The sequence below is a fragment of the Pristis pectinata genome, chromosome 5 (genome assembly GCF_009764475.1).
Source record: "Pristis pectinata isolate sPriPec2 chromosome 5, sPriPec2.1.pri, whole genome shotgun sequence".
In the NCBI taxonomy this organism is placed as follows: domain Eukaryota; kingdom Metazoa; phylum Chordata; class Chondrichthyes; order Rhinopristiformes; family Pristidae; genus Pristis; species Pristis pectinata.
Window position 1 is genome coordinate 69,325,157 of NC_067409.1, and position 19,315 is coordinate 69,344,471.

General features: G+C 42.3%; 1 protein-coding gene across 2 annotated transcripts in view; it reads right to left on the reverse strand.

Annotated features, from left to right (window-relative positions):
• ulk4 (unc-51 like kinase 4) overlaps positions 1-19,315 on the reverse strand; it is a 527,384-nt gene that overhangs the window by 116,296 nt on the left and 391,773 nt on the right. The gene's annotated exons all lie outside the window — the stretch shown is intronic.

Genomic DNA, 19,315 nt, shown 5'->3' on the forward strand with positions numbered 1-19,315 from the left:
AGCTGGGTTGCATTGCAAGAGGGCTGGGACTAACATTCCTCTGGGCTGGTTTTCAAATGTTATTGAGGAGGGTTTAAACTAGCTTGGTGGGAAGATGGGAACCTGACAAGAGTTTCAGAACAGAGAGAGGCAAAACTGGATTCGCAAGGTGATGTTGCAGCTCTATAGAACTCTGGTTAGACCACATTTGGAGTATTGTGTTCAGTTCTGGTCGCCTCATTACAGGAAGTATGTGGAAGCTTTAGAGAGGGCGCAGAGGAGACTTACCAGGATGTTGCCTGGATTGGAGAGCATATCTTATGAGGATAGGTTGAGCGAGCTAGGGCTTTTCTCTTTGGAGAGAAGGAGGATGAGTGGTGACTTGATAGAGGTGTACAAGATGATAAGAGGCATAGATCGTGTGGATAGTCAGAGACTTTTCCCAGGGCAACAATGGCTAACATGATGGGACACAATTTTAAGGCGATTGGAGGAAGATATAAGGGGGATGTCAGGGGTAAGTTTCTTTACACAGAGAGTGGTGGGTGCATGGAACGCACTGCCAGCAGAGGTTGTGGGGGCAGATACATTAGTGACATTTAAGAGATTCTTAGATAGACACATGAATGATAAAGAAATGGGGGGCTATGTGGGAGAGAAGGGTTAGATAGATCTTTGAGCAGGATAAAATATCGGCACAACATGGTGGGCCGAAGGGCCTGTACTATGCTGTAATGTTCTATGTTCTATATACTGGCATTGCCCTTCTGCACTCTGCACTGAACCATCTGACCCATTGACTTGATTGTAACAGTAAGTGAGGGAAATGGGGGGCCAGAAGGGTACAGATTGTTTTGTTATACATTTCTGCTGCCGGCCTACATGGGGCCCAGTTTTGAGCTGCAACATCTGTGGTGGCTCTACCCAGTGAAGCACGATTGCAGTACGACACTACAAATGGAGGGGCACTTGGTATGCCGGTGGGACTTTGTCTCCACAAGGGCTGTGTAGTGATTAGTTCTATCAATGGCATTATGGATGGATGCCATATCGAGGATGAGGCCAAGTACAAAGTAAAATTTGGCTGAAACTAAAGTGGGTAAGCGACCAGAACCAGATAAGATACATCCTGGGATTTTGAGGGAATTACGGGAGGAAACAGCAGGAGCACCGTCCATAACCTTTCAACATTCTTTGGATAGGGGCTATCTTGGATAGGGGCTAGAGAGCAGCAAAAGTTCCTACTTTGTTCAAAAACGGGAGAAGGGATAAACCCTGTAATTACAGGCCACTCAGTTTAGCCAGTGATGGGAAAGCCTTTTGAATCATTGATTTGGGACAGGATTAATAGCTACCTGGCGGAAAATGGATTAAGTAAGGCAAGCCAGCGTGGATTTGCCAAGGGAAAATCATGGTTAAATAATTTGACAGAATTTTTTGATGAAATGACAGATGAGAGTTGATGAGGGTAATGTAGTCGCTGTGATATACATAGTTTTCCAGAAGGCTTTGGTTAAGATGCCGTATAATAAGCATCAGCAAAACACATGGCACAAAAGGGACACTGATAGCATGGACACAAAGATGGGTTTGTAATAGACAACAGAGGATCATGGTGAATACTTTTTTTGGACTGGAGGAAGATGAATAGTGGCATTCCCTGGGGGTCATTTTTTAGGGCCATTACATTATTTGATCTAAAATAATGATCTAGACTTGGTGGTGCAAGTCATAATTTCTAAATTTACAGATGACGTAAAACTTGGCGGTATTGTGAAGTGTGAGGAGGATTATGTCATAGTATTATACTGCAAAGAAACAGGCCCTTTGGCCCACAACATCCATGCCAACCAATCTCATGCTAACAATACTAATCTCATTTATCAGCATTTGGTCTGTAGCCTTCTTTACCTTGGAGATTCATGTGCTTGCCCAGATACTTCTTAAATGTTGTGAGAGTCTCTGCCTCCATCACCTTCTGAAGCAGAGCATTCCCGAATGCAACCCCCAGCTAGATGAAAAAAATCCTCAGAACCCCTCTAACCCTCCTACTCCTTACCTTAAACTTATGCCCTCTGGCCTTATACCTTCCCTTATTGGGAAAAGTTTCTCACTATCCACTCTATCTATGGCTCTTATAATTTTGTTCATCTCCATCAGATACCCCCTCAGCCTCCTCTGCTCTGAGGAAAACAAATACAGCTTCTCTAGTCTCTCTTCATAACTGAAACATTCCATCCAGGTGCATCTCTCCTGAACCTTCTCTAGTACAATCACACCATTCTTATGTGGCAACCAGAACTGCACACAAAATTCCAGCTGTGGCTTACCAAAGCACTATGACCTCCATGCTCTTATATTCTGTGCCCCGGCTAATGAAGGCAAGCATCCTGTATACCTCCTTCACCATCTTATTTACTTGTACTTCTGCATTAGGAATCTGTGGACTTGTCCACCAACATCCATCAATTCCTCAGTACTCCCGTGGACACAATCATTCATGTCCTACTCTTACTAGGCCTCCCAAAATGCATCACCTCACACTTAGTGACAGATTGCAGCAGGCTTGTGGAATGGGCAGGTGCATGGCTGATGAAATTTAACACAGGAAAGAAAAACAAGGTGATGTACTTTGAAGGAAAGACTGAAAAGAAACAATGTAGAATAAAGAATACTGTTCCAAAATGAGTGCAGTAACAGAAAGACCTGGGGGTAGATGTGCAGAAATCATTGGAAGTGACGTGGCAGGTTAAAAAAGGCATGCTGAAAAACACTGGTCTGGCCTTAGCTGAGATATTGTGTTCAATTCTGGTCACCTGTGTCACCACAGGATGTGAGGGTATTAGAGCGGGTCCGGAAAAGGTTTACAAGAATTGTTTCTGGGGTGAAGGACAGCAGATACAAGGATAGATTAGAGAAGCTGGGGCTGTTTTCTTTAGAAAAGTTTTGAGGGGATGATTGAATAGAATTATATAAAATGATGAGGGGTGGGAGTGGGAGAATGTTTTCTTTGGTGGAGGGGTTGGGGACCAGAGATCGCAGGGAAAAAACAAAGGGAAAAAAAGTTTTAAAAAATTGACTTGCACTTTAATGTAGCAATCATTCCAAAGAGGCTCTTCGTGTCTCTAAGGGCAGAGAGTTACAGATTATTACCATTTGCTGTGTCAAAAAGTTCTTCATCATGTACAGCATCTCTTGCCCAAAGCCTTGTATCTGTATCTCCTAATCCTTGTACCATCAGCTAATGAGAACAGCTTTCCTTTACCTTATCTAAACTGTGTTCAATCTTGTACACCTCCATCAAATCTCCCCTCAATCTCCTTTCCAGCTTTTCCATCCTTAACTGCAGCTAAACTCCCTCATCTCAGAAACCATTCTAATAAACCTCCTCTGCACCCTTTAAGTGACTTTCGCATACTTCCAATATTGACCTGACCACAATACTCTCATGGCCAAACCAGAACTTTATAAAGATTCAGCATCATCTTCCTGCTTTTGTACCCTATACCTTGATTCCTTGATTAATGAAGCCCAAGATCCCACATGCTGTTTTATCTGCTTTCTCTATATAGAGTTATACAGCATCAAAACAGGCCCTTTGGCCCAACTTGTCCATGCTGACCAAGATACCCATCTAAACTAATCCCATTTGCTCATGTTTAACCCATATCTCTCTGAACCTTTCCTACCCATGTACCTGTCCAAATGTCTTTTAAATGTTGTTATTCTACTTACCTCAACCACTTCCTCTAGCAGCTTGTTCCATAAACATACCACCCACTGTGTAAAAAAAACAACTTGTCCCCCAGGTTCTTATTAAATCTCTCCACTCTCACCTTAAACCTCCAGTTCTTCATTCCCCAACCCTAGGAAAAAGATGGTGTACATTCACCCTATCTATGCCCCTCATGGTTTTATACACATCTATAAGGTCACCCTTCAATCTCCCATGTTCCAAGGAATAATGTCCTAGCCTGCCCAACCTCTCCCTATAACTCAGGTCCTTGAGTCCCGGGAACATCCATGTAAACCTCCTCTGCACTCTTTCCATCTTATGGCATATTTTCTATAGCAGGGTGACCAAAACTGAACACAATGTTCCAAATGCTGCTTCTCCAATGTCTTGTATGACTGTTGTTGTTTATCATCTATATTAGTATGATTTAGATGATAATGTGGTAAACTGGATCAGCAAATTTGAGGATGACACCAAGATTGGGGGCATAGTAGACAGCGACGAAGGCTATCAAAGCTTGCAGCGTGATCTTGACCAGCTAGGAAAATGGGCTGAAAAATGGCAGATGAAATTTAATGCAGAAAAGTGTGAGGTGTTGGACTTTGGGAGGACAAACCAGGGTAAGACTTACACAGTGAATGGTGGTGCTCTGAGGTGTGCAGTAGAATGAAAGGACCTGGGAATACAGATCCACAGTTCGTTGAAAGGTAGGATCATAAAGAGAGCTTTTAGCACATTGGCCTTCATAAATCAGGGCATTAAGTACAGGAGTTGGGATGTTATGTTGAAGTTGTACAAGACGTGAGGCTGAATTTAGAGTATTGTGTGCAGTTCTGGTCACCTACCTACACAAAAGACATCGATGTTTGATGTGCAGAGAAAATTTACAAGGATGTTGCTGGGACTTGAGGACCTGAGTTATAGGGAAAGGTTGAATGGGTTAGGACTTTATTCCCTGGAGCACAAGAGAATGAGGGGAGATCTTATGGAGTACACAAAGATTACGAGGGCTATAGATAGGGTGAATGCATGCAGGCTTTTTCCCCTCAGGTTGGGAGAGACTAGAACTAGAGGTTTAGGGTGAAAGGTGAAATATTTAAAGGAAATCTGAGGAGAAACTTATTCATTCAGAGGGTGGTGCAAGTGTGGATCGAGCTGCCAGCGGAAGTGGTAGATGCGGATTCAATTGTAACAGTTAAGAGAAGTTTGGATAGGTACATGGATGGGAGGGGTTTGAAGGGATATGGTCTGGATGCAGGTAGATGGGACTAGGCAGAAGATCAGGTCAGCATGGACTAGATGGGTCAAAGGGCCTGTTTCTGTGCTGTAGTACGCTATGACTATAATATAACATCCCACTTCTATACTCAAGTGCCCTGACTGATGAAGACCAGCCTGCCAAAAGCCTTCTTCACCACCCTGTCTATCTCTTTCAGGGAAAGTGAATATGTTCTGCCACCTGCCAAAATCATCATTTCACGTTTCTCAGTATTAAATTTCCTACACCCATGTCTGTACATTCTGTGATCCTATCCATGCCCTGCTGCAGGCTGAGGGGTTTGGACCTTGGCACAGTAGTGTAGCAGTTAGCATAACGCTATTACAGCGCCAACGACCCGGGTTCAATTCCCGCTGCTGTCTGTAAGGAGTTTGTACGTTCTCCCCATGTCTGCATGGGTTTCCTCCGAGTGCTCTGGTTTTCTCCCACATTCCAAAGGGTTAGGAGCTGTGGGCATGCTATGTTGGCACCAGAACAGTGGCGACACTTGCGGGCTGCCCCGAGCACATTCTCAGTAACGCAAAAAGACGCATTTCACTGTGTGTTCTGATGCACATGTGACTAATAAATATCTTAACTTTTCTGATGAAGGGGTTCGGATCCCCATATATATATATAGCTCAATAGTGCTGACCAGTGTCTACCAGCCTCCAGTTTAAAACTCAACCATTTACCACAAATTGCTGCTTTCTGTTTTTAAGCCAATATTTAATCCAATCTGACACTGATCCTGAGACTCATGAGTCTCAGTATTGTTAACCAGCCTTTTATGTGGTGTTTCGTCAAATACTTTCTTAAAATCCATATGGTCAACATCCACTACAAGCCTTTCATCAATATTCTCAGTTACTTCATCAAACAAAACTCAATTAGATCATTCAAAAACTATATGCCTTTCACAAATCCATATGACCCTCCCTTATTAACTTAAACCTCTCCAAGTGCTTGTGAATTTTTTTCTGATTACTTTTTCTAAAACCTTACCCACCACCAACGATAAACTGAGCTGCCTGACTTATGGGAATGTCCTTAACCCTTTCTTGATCAAGGGCATCACATTCTGACATTCTGATGGCACCCCTCCAATATTTAGGAATGACAAGAAGATTATGGCAAGCACTTCTGCTTTCCTGAGCAATCTGTGATGCTAACCATCCAAGCCAGGAGGCTTATTTATCCTCCACAGAGCCAGCCTTTCTAATACACCCGGCCCACCAATCCATTGCCTCTATCAAGAATCCAAGAACATAAGGATCTCTCACAGGGTGCCACAGTGATGCAGCAAGTAGAGCAGCCACCTCACAGCTTCAGAGACCTGGGTTCAATTCTATCTTGGGTGCTGTCTGCATGGAATTTGCTTGCATGTTCTCCCTGTAACCACATGGGATGTTCCAGTTTCCTTCCACATCCCAAAGGCATGCAGGTTGATAGGTTAATTAGGTACATTGTCCCCAGTGTATATATGTGGGGGGTAGTTGAGGATAATGTGGGAAGAATAAAAAATGGGATTAACTCAAAATGGGTGGTTTGCAGTCGGCATGGACTCGGTGGGCCAAAGGGCCTGTTTCCATGCTGTATCTCTCTGAGTCAATGACTCTAAAACAGAAGCAGGAGTAGACCACTCAGCCCCTTAAGCCTGTCCCATGAATCAATATGATCATGGCTGATCTGCCCCAGGCCTCAGCTCTGCTTCCATACCAGTTCCCTAGAGTCTCAATTCACCGATTATTCAAAGATTTACCTACCCCCTCTTTAAATACCTTCAATCATCCAGCCTTCACAAACTCCCTAGATAGAGAATTCCAGAGATTCACATCCTCTGCTGGGAGTTCTTACATACCGTAGTTTTAAATAGTGGCCCTCTAATCTTCTAATTGTGTCCCCTTGTTTGAGACTCTCCCACTTGTGGAAACATCTCAACATCTGCTCTGTCACACCCACTTATAATCTTTTGATTTTCAATAAAATCAGCCCTCATTCTTCTAAATTCCAAAGAATAGAGATCCAACTTCCATAGCTGTTCCTGATAGGACAACTCTCTCATTCCAGGAATTTGCCAAGTGAATCTCTTTTGCACTCCCTCAAATGCTAGTATATCCACTTGTAAACAAAGGGACCATTACTACACCTAGTACTCCAGGTGGGTTCTCACCAGTACCATGTGCAGTTGTAACAATGCTTCCCTATTTCTAAATTCCAATCTTCTTGCAATAAAGACCAATATGCTATTCACCTTCCTAACTATTTACTGTACCACCCCTGGTTTTAACAATATTTTGTCAGCATCTTCTTCCTTCATAAACACTGATATTCGAGCCCTACCATGCACCTCAAAGTATTTCTTTCAAGAGGTCCCACTGAATCCCTTTATTTTGTTTACATGCCAGCAGAGGATTTTGGGGATCCATTTTATGTTAAATCCCATTCTATTGTATTCTCATTTTACAAATTTTATTTTCTCTGAACATACATAATATTAGGTCAGTTCTCCTTTGAAGAATTTACCTGACAGGCACCACCTGTTTGATTCCTCGTCATATTCTCTATCTCTTCCAAGGATCCCAGATTTAGGTTCCTTAGCCTTTCCCTTTTGTGGAAATTTATCTGGCCTGTACCTGAAATATTTCCTCCTTCGAGATCACTAATCATTCTCTTACAGCTTACCTGAATGTCTTTTGTTTTAATCTCTCGGATCTCCTCCCACTCCATTGAAGTTACTCCTCTTCCAATTTAGGTTGTACTTGAGATTGCTCTTTGCCCTTCTCCTTTATTAACCCTATCCTTATATGATAATCACTCTTTATCAACTGTTCTTCCACTGAGATTTGGTGCATGTGGCTACCTCACTCCCAGATCCAGCAATGCCTTCTTCCTTGTTGAAATGAAAGTATTCTAGTCAAGGCAGTTCTCCTGAATACATTTCAGAAATTCTTCCCCTTCTTTCCCTTAACTCCAACATTATCCCAATTATTGCTTTTGAAATTAAAGTCCCCAGTATTACTATTCCTGCACAACTCTGCAATTTTTTTGCAGATATGCTTTATTTCTCTTGCATTATTTGGAGGCCAGTAGAAATCCTCCATTGTGTGATCATACCTTGTTTGTTTCTCGACTCTGATCAAAAGTTTTCTGTCCTTGTCCTCTGAAGGACGTCCTCTCTTTTCAACACTATAACACCTCCTCTGATCAATACTGCCACGTCACTTCCCTTTTTAATTCCCTATCTTTTGTGAATATTTTGTCTCTGGAGAACATTAAGTACCTAGTCATTATTTTAAGCCACATTTCTATTATTGCCACCAAATCTTATTCCCACAGTATCTGTGCTCATGTAGAACACTTTGTGTTTATATATATGTATTCTAAACCTGTCTTTGTATTTCTCACAGTGCTAATTAGACTCCTCTTAATAGCATGGAACAACTTCCTTCTCTAGTGCTATCCAACCCCTCATTTCTTAATGTACCTTATTCCTCTTTCTTTTATTCATATATTAGTGTCCACCTCCCTGACAATATAGTTCATGTCCTTTCCAACCACACTAACTAACTTCTCACAAGGACATTGCTCTCAGTTGTGTTGAGGTACAGCCCATCCCCTTTGAAAAGGCATTTCTTGTCCCAGAATTGGCCTCAGCAGTCCAAGAATTCAAAGATCATCCCCTCTGAAAAATGCTTCAAACCACACATTGACCTCCCTCACCTTCTTATACCTCATCATACAGGTGCACAGTTCTGGGAGTAATGAAAAATACTGTGTTCAGGTACATTAGGGTAGATGAACAAAAACCTGTTCAAAGAGGTTCTTTTAAGGAGCTCCTGAAAGACGAAAGACATGTAGAGAGGTGTAAAGGATTAGAGAGGCAATTAGAGAGGTAATTCTGGTGAAGGCTTGATAATCAAAATTGGTGCAGAGGGTATGGGGATGCACAGGACCAGAACTGGAGGAATTCAGTTATTGCAAGCTGTGGAGGCAAAGGAGGTCCTACAATATGCTGAAGTATGATGATAAGGGGCTTTGAACACCAAGGTGATCACCAAGAGGAAATGTCCATGAAGACAGGTTTGAATGATGAGCAGGAAGTGGATGTGGATTAGGAATCTACAGAGTGGAGGATGAGGTCAAGGGAATTGAGGGTCCATTGGAACCACAAATGTCCTTGTTGATGTTTACACAGTCTAGTGAGGCACAGCTACATCAATGAGACATTCATTCACAGGATCTGATGCTGCCTGGTAACGCCTGCACTAGTCCTGATGAAGGGTCTCGACCCGAAGCGTTGACTGTTTAATTCTCTCCATAGATGCTGCCTGACCTTCTGAGTTTCTCCAGCATTTTGTATGTGTTGCAATTTGAGGTGGGGCAGCAATTGAGACTTGAAAGATTATCGGTGGTATCGCTGTACTGAGGGTAGAGTATTCAGAATACTGTTACCAGCATGAGACACAGTGACTACCCTACCCTGCCAACTCCTCCACCAAGTGCATGAATCCATAACTAATTTAATAATCTCAAACTTGCGTGCATTGACAGCTTGTTTTAGGAGGACGTTTTAACATTAAATTCCCATGTCTACATTTATAATAGGTTTCAGTCATGCTGCAGCTGGTCTCTCCCACTATTATGATGTGCAGAAAAGCACCATCCAGCACTTCAACCCATACTTAAATCATCCAACTTGACATTTCTGCTTCCCAAATTCTTAAAATACAGACAAGATATAAGACTTCAAAATGGGAACTTAATTATGATTGCTCAGTTAAGCTCCTGCTTTCTAAGTGTAGTTGAACAGGTTGTCCAAAAGATATAATTTCCTTTGAGAAGGCGCAGTATCAATTCAATTGCTTCATTCCTGGAATTGTTAGGAGGTTGGATTGTGATTGTTCAATGAAGATAGATTAAAATTGGCTTAAATTCACTAGAGTTTAGGAGACCGAGAAGTGACCTCATTCATAAATACAGGTTTCTAACAGGGATTGAGGAATTGATGCTTAGAGGTAGGTGAATCCAGATCCAGGGGACATCTTGACAGGATATAAGGTCAGTATTTAACTTTAAGATGTGAAGGAACTTTCTTTCTTTGAAGGTTGTAATCCTTAGGAAATCACTACTGTAGAGGTCATGGATGCCCAGTCATTAAGCATTTTCGATGCTGAGATAGATTTTTGGCCACCAAGGGAATCAGAGGAAATGGGGACTGAGTCAGAAAGTGGACTTGAGGCATGGGGTAAATCATGAATGGTGAAGCCGGCTAAAGGAGCCACATAGTCTCCTTACACACCCATTGCCATTGCACTTATAGATAGTCTTTATAATTCTATGCAATACATGTGATTGTAACTTCACATTTAATAGTCTGTACCAGCCGACAGCATTTATTTAACATGCAATTTAAAATATAATTTCTTCCAGTTTAATAGTATGTTCTATTTATGGGCCATATCAAAATTAGAATGTTCAGACACAAGTAAACTTTTATTTTGTGTCAACCAACAAAATATTCTAAAATGCAGGGTTGCGTTGTTAGGCTAGAGACACTGATGCGTGATGAACACAAAGAGCGGTTTTGGTCGAACATTGCTTCTACTGTGCAACCTAATTAAACCTGAAATTACCATCTTCCCCTTGTTTGTGTGTAGGTTTCATTTACTCATTAAAATGTACTGCTTGCGGTACTGAGTCTCTCATTGTCTATGAATGAATAGCAAATAGACTGAACCTTGAATAATTAGTTTTATGCGAAAAGCTAGTTGATCTCCTGCTCACTAAGAAAATGAGAAAGTCGTATTGGTATTACAAAGTAGTAACAGCACAGAAACAGAAAACATTTCATCCAACAAATCCATGCTTCACACAAACCTCTTCCCACCCTTCCTCATCTCACACCATAAACCCCTTTCTCCCTGTTTGCATTTCACTGTTTCTTGAGTGAATCTGTTCTCCCTCCTTGGTTTTCCTGCAGAATTGATGATGCTTTGCTTTCACTCTAGTTTTGTGGGTTCTGAGATGATTGAGGAGACCAATGAGGGACCTGCAGATCACCACAGGTGGGGCAGTGGTGGATGCAGACAGGTGGTATGTAACGGGATAGGTGAATGGGTAACATGGAAGATGGTGCAATTGTTCCCTTTTCACTAATCACAAAAAGTAGTACAAATCTAGTCTGGCTAATTACCATCAGTCAATCTACTCCTAATCATTAAATAGGTGTCATCGACAATGCTATCAAGTAGTACTTATTCACAGATAACCTGTTCATGCATACCCAGTGTGGATTTTGACAGGACCACTTGGTTCCACACCCCATTGCAACCATGGTCCAAACTTGGACCAACGAGCTAAACTCCAGACATTAGGTGAGAACGACATTAAGATAGCATTTGGCCAGATGTGGCATCCAGGAACCCTAGTAAAGCTGACGTTGATGGGCATCAAGGGCACTACACTCCAGTGGTTGGCATCAAACCTGCTACAAGATGGTTGTGCTTGTTGAAGGTCAATCATCCCTGTCCCAGAACATCACTGCAGAAGTTCCTCAGGGCAGTGTCCCAGGCCCAACCATCCTCAGCTACCTTATCAATGACTTGCCTCCTACCTTAAGGTCAGAAGTGGGAGGTCTGTTCCTTTCTTTCCTCAACTACTTAGCAAATAAATCAATTCTTGCCTCCATACAGCAAGATGTAGACAACATTCAGGCAGAGAGTGACAAGTGGCAAGTAATTTTCATGCTATAAAGGTGTTGTGCAATGATCATCTCCAACAAGACAATGTCTAACCATATATCCTTGACTTTCAATAGCATTACTAACGCATTTGTCCCCACCATCAACATCCTGGAGATCACCACTGACCAAAAATTCAGTTGGTTCACCCACATCAATACTGTGGCTACAAGGGCAAATCAGACTCTGGGGTATCCTGTGGCAAATGACTCACCACCCCAGAACTTTTCAACCACTTAGAAAGAACAATTTGGGAGTGTGATGGAATATCTTCCCATTGCCTGGATGTGTGCAGCTGAAATAATTCTCAAGAAGCTTGATAACATCCAAGAAAATCAGCTTGCTTAATCGGCTTCCCATCCATTACCCTCAACACTCACTCCCTCCACCACTGGTGCACCATCTATAAAATGCACTGAAACTACTCTGACAGCATCTCCCAATTCAAAACCTGTACCACCAAGAAGCACATAGGAACACTGCTACTTCATGTTCTCCTTCAAGTTGCATACCATCCTGACTTGGAAATAAATAATCATTGCTTTATGACCACTGAGTCTAAATCTATGTTACATATTTTTCAAAAAGGTTATCAGGACATCCTTGAATTATTTAATAACAGAAAATACTGGTAGTACTCAGATCAGGCAACATCTGTGGAAAGAGTCAGAGTTAATGTTTCAGGTCTGGGATCCTCCTTCAGAACTGGTCCCTGCTCTGTCCCACCACATCCTCATCTTAATGTATTCTGAGCCCAACACAATGGTGAACTCTTCCTCTGCCGCCTCTGTCTCCATGCCCATTTCTTTGGCCAACCAGTTTGGATGAAGTAATTTCTCCAGAAATCTCTCCAGAGCTTATTAGTAACTCCTGTATTCATAGCCTCTTGTCCTGTTTCATATGCAGAAAGAAACATCTATCCTCTGAAGTTCTTACATAATTTTATGGATCTACTATTTTAACAAATTCATCTGCATAATTTCTCCATAAATATAAATTGAATCAAACATCTAACTATTCAAATTAAAACAGCCGAAAGTTTCAAGCACCAATTTTTCCTCCAGGTGTCTGAACATTTAGAACTGAAGACTATCTCAGAGATATTTCGTTCATCTAAATGAGCTGAAATGTCAGCAACAGCATCAGCACATTCAAGTAATTCTTATTTAGGCCTGATGAGGTAATGATGCTGAAAAAAGTTAAAAAAAAACAAAGGGAAGAACACTCCAAGTCTAAAATATTCTTGAAGCTGCAGCAACCCACAACGTTTCTTTGTGAGCTGGTCAACTACTTTTATACAGCCAGCACAGTGGGCAGTATATTGATACAGCTGGTGGAGCTTGGCTCATAGTTTGAGGGACATGTGTTCAATTCTGACCTCAGGTGCTGTCTGTGTGGAGTCTACATGTTCTCCCTGTGACTGTGTTTCCCCTGGTGCTCCTGTTTCAACCCACATGTGAGTTGGTAGGTTAATTGCCCACTGTAAGTTGTCCCTAGAGTGTGGGTGAGCGGCAGAATCTAGGAGAGCTGGGGAATGCGGGGCAATAGGTTACAGCCCCTTCCTCAGTCATCCCTGTAAGCTATTGTCCCCATATTCCCCAGCTCCGTGGGCCCCTTCTATGCTGTACAGAAGTATGGAAAGGTGAAAGATGGAAGAAGGTTGAATGAAATATCCATGGCTATAAAATCCCAGATTTTTTTGGATCTGATTCGAAGGACCTTAAGAACAGTTTAGCAAAGGCAACATTAAACTTCTGAACAGACATTTATAAAAGAGAACAGTAAAACTAGAGAAGAAAGGCAAGAAACTCTAGATGGTGGAATTATAAAATAAAAACAGAAAATGCTGCAAGTACTCAGCAGGTCAGGCAGCTTCTGTGGAAAGAGAAACAGTTAACATTTCAGGTTTATGACCTCTCATCAAAATTGGGAATTAACAAGGAGAGTTAATCTGGATGTGAACCTTGCCTTAAACTGGTTATTAGTCATAATGATCCCTGACCTTAAATCCCAGAATTAAGAAATTTAGTAAACACATAATTAGAGAAAACAGTTGCTTGCTTACTATAACATTCATGTTGTTGCTATGGACAAATTGTCAGACCAGAAAGGATACACTCCCAATTTCTTTAATAATATATTAAGCAGATATTCAGCACCATGCAGGAGCTTTATTTGCTCAAGTTATGGATAATAACGGGCTAAATTTAGACCAAACCTGAATTTAATATCTTGGCTATATAACAATTTTCTTCAATTCTGTACTGTCCCTTTTACATAAAGTCCTTTACTGAAATTGCTGTTATGTGTGATGTGACTTGGAGGTGTCTGATTAAAATTCATGTAAATAAAATACTCATGAAAGCAGTTTCCCCCATTGTTGTGCAAGGACGAGGTGTGAAGAGTGCAGTAATCATACAGGTGAGGATCCCTTTCTAATTCCCTTTAGTCTTTTCTTTCAAACAGAGAGGCTCATAAAATATTCAGTCTTCAATTATTAAACAAATTGGCACTGTTCAAAACAGATGAGACGAAAGTGAACATTTTATATTAACAAAAATTATTGCATGTTTGAATTCCTTTTATCACCTACCTGGCATATTAATAACTCTTTTTATGCACAGCCAAGTCTTTTCCTTTAAATGCTTGATACCCACTTGGTTTGAAAGCATGACATTTCTATTGTGTTGTACTTTCATGACAGAGATCTAACAAAAACATGAATTTTGGTTGCTTTGAATTGACATGATCCTTCACTTGGAGATATGTTATAATTAAATCATTTAAAATAGTTGAAGGATGCTTTGTCTTAGCCCGTGTTAAATTGAAACTTGAGGATTTTGCTGTAAGTTCAGTTGTGCACTTCTCAAAACGAAGATCCAGTCATATAATCAATTCTTCATCTCTGCATGTTGTCTGTATAAGGATTTTACTCAATTAGTTTTCACTTGGACCTAAAATTCTAACTCTATTTCTCTCTCCATAGATACTGCTGGATCTGCTGAGTGTTTCCAACATTTTCTGTATTTATTTAATCTTAGAGAAATTTGAACTGTGAGGAAGGTAGCAATGGACCAAGAAAATATAGATACACTAGTGGAATGGATGAATATTTACATGAATTTTATTCAGTCACCTCCAAGTCATGTTATACAGCAGTTTTAGTAAAGATTAAAATTAATGCTGAGAAAGCAAAGCATGACCATTTGGTGGGAAAAATGAGAGCAGGCAATATAAACTAAAGGGCACATGTGCATAGCTCATGATATGGCATAACCACAGTGAGAAAGTGGTTAAAAAAGCATATGGGATTCCGGGCTTTATAAACAGAGATACAGAGGACAAGAGCAATAATGTCATTATAAAACACAGCTGGAATACTGGATTCAGTTTTGGGCATCATACATGGGTAAAGATGTAAAGACTTTGGAGATAACGCAGAAAAGATTTACTAAAATGATTGCAGGGATGTGGAACTCTAGTTCTGTGGACAGACTGGAGAAGCTGAGATATAGTACGGGAGTCTGATGTCGGTATTTAAAATCACGGGGAAAGAGATAGGTGGGGGTGTGTATATGTGGAGAGTGGTCAAGAACTAAGGGACATTACAGATGATTGGCAAAAGATCTAACCTGAAAAGAACCTTATTTTATGCAGCAAGTGGTTAGGGTCTGGCATGCATTACCAGGGGTTAGCAGTGAAAGCAGGTACATTCCAGGAATTGGATAAGTATCTGAAAGGGGAGAACTTATGGAGGGGAGGGGAAGGCAGTGGGGTGCTCTTACATAAACTGGTACAGACTCAATGGGAACATTGTAACTATTCCATCATAACAGAGTTGTAGAATGCAACATTTGCGGAATTTTGTTCATCCCATATAAAGAACCACATTGGCTCAAAGCAACATAGGGATCACTGGTGAAGGCTTTGAGAAGGTGCTAGAATGATTCAGCATATAACAGGTTAATGTATAGATAGATCAGAGAAACTGGGTTGTTCTCCAGAAAGTAGAGATGTGAAGAGGATATTTGATGGCAGTGCCAGAAAGCGTAAATTTAAGGGCACTGGCCAAAGCACCAGAAGTGACATAGAGTCGTACAGCACAGAAACTGACCCTTTGGCCCACCACGTCCACAGTGACCACTTTGCCCATCTACACTAATCCCATTTGCTCACATTAAGACCATATCCTTCTATGCCATGCCTATTCAAGTGCCTGTCTAAATGTCTCTTAAATGTTGTGATTGTATCTGATTCCACTACCTCCTCTGACAGCACGTTCCAGATATCAACCACTTTCTGTGTGAAAAACTTACCCCTCAGATCCCCTTTAATCTCCTTCCTGTCAACTTAAACCTATGTCCTCTTGTTTTTGACACCTCTACCATGGGAAAAGATTCTATCTCCCCTATCTATGCCTTTCATAATTTTATTCTACCAGATTACCCCTCAGCCTCCTTTGGTCCAGGAAAAACAAGCCCAGCCTGACCAATCTCTGCCCATAACTAAATTCCTCCAATCCAGGCAACAGCCTAGTGAATCTCCTCTGTACTCTCTCCAGCACAATCACATCCTTCCTATAGTATGGTGACTAGAACTCCAAGTGCAGACTAACCAGTGTTTTGTAAAGTTGCAACACAATGTCCCAACTCTTATATTCTATGCCCTGACTTATCAAGGCAAGCATTCCATATGTCTTCTTTACCACTCTGTTGATCTGTGTTGCCACTTTCAGGTAATTGTGGACATGGATCCCGAGGTCTCTTTGTTCATCACCATAAATAAATGCTTTACCATTTACTCTGTATGTCCCAGCCTTATTTGACTTCCCAAAATGCATTACCTTACATTTAGAACCATAGAACCATACAGCACAAAACAGGCCCTTCGGCCCACCGTGTCATGCCGTCCATCAGACCACCCTCACACTACCTAACCCCTTCCTCCCGCATATCCCTCTATCTCACATTCCTCCATATGCCTATCCAACAAGCTCTTGAACCTGTTCAATGTATCTGCCTCCACCACCACCCCAGGCAGTGCATTCCATGCACCAACCACTCTTTGGGTGAAAAACCTCCCCCTGACATCTCCCCTGAACCTCCCACCCATAACCTTAAAGCCATGACCTCTCGTCTTGAGCATTGGTGCCCTGGGAAGGAGGCGCTGACTGTCTAGTCTATCTATTCCTCTCAATATTTTATATACCTCTATCATGTCTCCTCTCATCCTCCTCCTTTCCAGTGAATAAAGCCCTAGCACCTTAAGCCTCTCCTCATATTCAATACGCTCTAATCCAGGCAGCATCCTGGTAAATCTCCTCTGCACCCTCTCCAACGCCTCCACATCCTTCCTATAATGAGGCGACCAGAACTGAACACAGTACTCTAAGTGTGGCCTAACTAGAGTTTTGTAAAGCTGCATCATAACCTCGCGGCTCTTAAACTCAATCCCGCGATTTATGAAAGCCAACATCCCATTGGCCTTCTTAACTGCTCTTTCCACCTGTGAGGCAACTTTCAATGAGCTGTGAATATGAACCCCCAGATCCCTCTGCTCCTCCACACTGCCAAGTACCTTGCCGTTTACCCTGTACTCTGCCCTTGAGTTTGTCCTTCCAAAGTGTACCACCTCACACTTCTCCGGATTGAACTCCATCTGCCACTTGTCAGCCCAGCTCTGCATTCTATCAATATCCCTCTGTAAGCTCCGACAGCCCTCCACACTATCCACAACACCGCCTATCTTAGTGTCGTCCGCAAACTTACTAACCCAGCCCTCCACCCCCTCATCTAAGTCATCTATAAATATCACAAAAAGTAGAGGTCCCAGAACCGATCCCTGTGGGACACCACTAGTCACTGCCTTCCAATCCGAGGGCACTCCTTCCACCACAACCCTCTGCTTTCTACATGCAAGCCAATTCCTAATCCACACAGCCAAGCTTCCTTGGATCGCTTGGCCTCTGACCTTCTGAAGAAGCCTACCACAAGGAACCTTATCAAATGCCTTACTAAAATCCATGTAAACCACATCCACCGCACTGCCCTCATCAATCTTCCTGGTCACCTCCTCAAAGAACTCTATCAGGCTTGTGACGCAAGATCTTCCCTTCACAAAGCCATGCTGGCTGTCCCTAATCAGTCCATGATTCTCAAGGTGTTCATAAATCCTATCCCTTAGAATCCTTTCTAACAGCTTACCCACCACAGACGTGAGACTCACCGGTCTATAATTCCCTGGCCTATCCCTAGTACCTTTTTTGAACAAGGGGACCACATTCGCAACCCTCCAATCCTCCGGCACCACCCCCGTAGACAACGAGGACTCAAAGATCCTTACCAGCGGTTCAGCAATCTCCTCCCTAGCCTCTCGAAGCAGCCTGGGGAAAATCCCGTCAGGCCCCGGAGATTTATCTGTCTTAATATTATTTAACAACTTCAACACATCCTCTCTCTCTTGATATCAACAACCTCGAGAACATTACCCCTACCAGCACTCCCTTCCGCATCATCAAGACCCCTCTCCCTGGTGAATACCAAAGAGAAGTACTCATTGAGAACTTCTCCCACTTCTGCCGCCTCCAGGCAAATTCTCCCACCTTTGTCCTTAATCGGACCTACCTTCACCCTAGCCATCCTCCTACCCTTCACGTACTTGAAAAAGGCCTTGGGATTTTCCTTAACCCTACTAGCTAAAGCCTTTTCATGTCCCCTTCTAGCTCTCCTCAGCCCTTTCTTAAGTTCCTTCCTCGCTACCCTATATTCCTCATCGGGCCCTGTCTGAACCTTGCTGCTTATACCTCACGTATGCTACCTTCTTCTCCCTAACAAGTCGTTTCCACCTCTCTCGTCACCAACGGTTCCTTCACCCTGCCATTCCTTCTCTGCCTCACCAGGGACATATTTATCCCTAACATCCTGCATAAGATCCCTGAATATCGACCACATCCCCATGGTACATTTTCCTTCAAAAGGACATCCCAATTTACACTCCCAAGTTCTCTCCTTATAGCCTCGTAGTTAGCCCTTCCCCAATTGAAAAACCTCTTGTCCTCTCTGCACCTGTCCCTGTCCATGACAATTTTAAAGGTTATGGAGCAATGGTCACTGTCCCCCAAATGCTCACCCACCAATAGATCCTTCACCTGTCCCGGTTCATTTCCTAAAACTAGATCTAACATGGCATTCCCTCTAGTTGGCCTGTCAACATACTGCGTCAGGAATCCCTCCTGGACACACTTAACAAATTCTGTCCCATCTAAACCTTTGGCACTAAGCAGGTTCCAGTCTATATTTGGGAAGTTGAAGTCTCCCATTATAATAACCCTGTTATTTCTGCTTCTCTCCAAACACTGCCTGCCAATCTGCTCCTCTATATCTCTACTGCTACCGGCGGGCCTATAGAATACTCCTAGTAGAGTAACTGCTCCTTTCTTGTTCCTTAACTCCACCCATATGGACTCTAGAGATGATCCTTCTACAACATCCATCTTTTCCACAGCCGTAACAGTGTCCCTGACCAGTATCGCCACCCCTCCTCCTCTTCTCCCCCCCTTCCCTATCCCTCTTAAAACACCGAAAACCAGGAATATTCAGT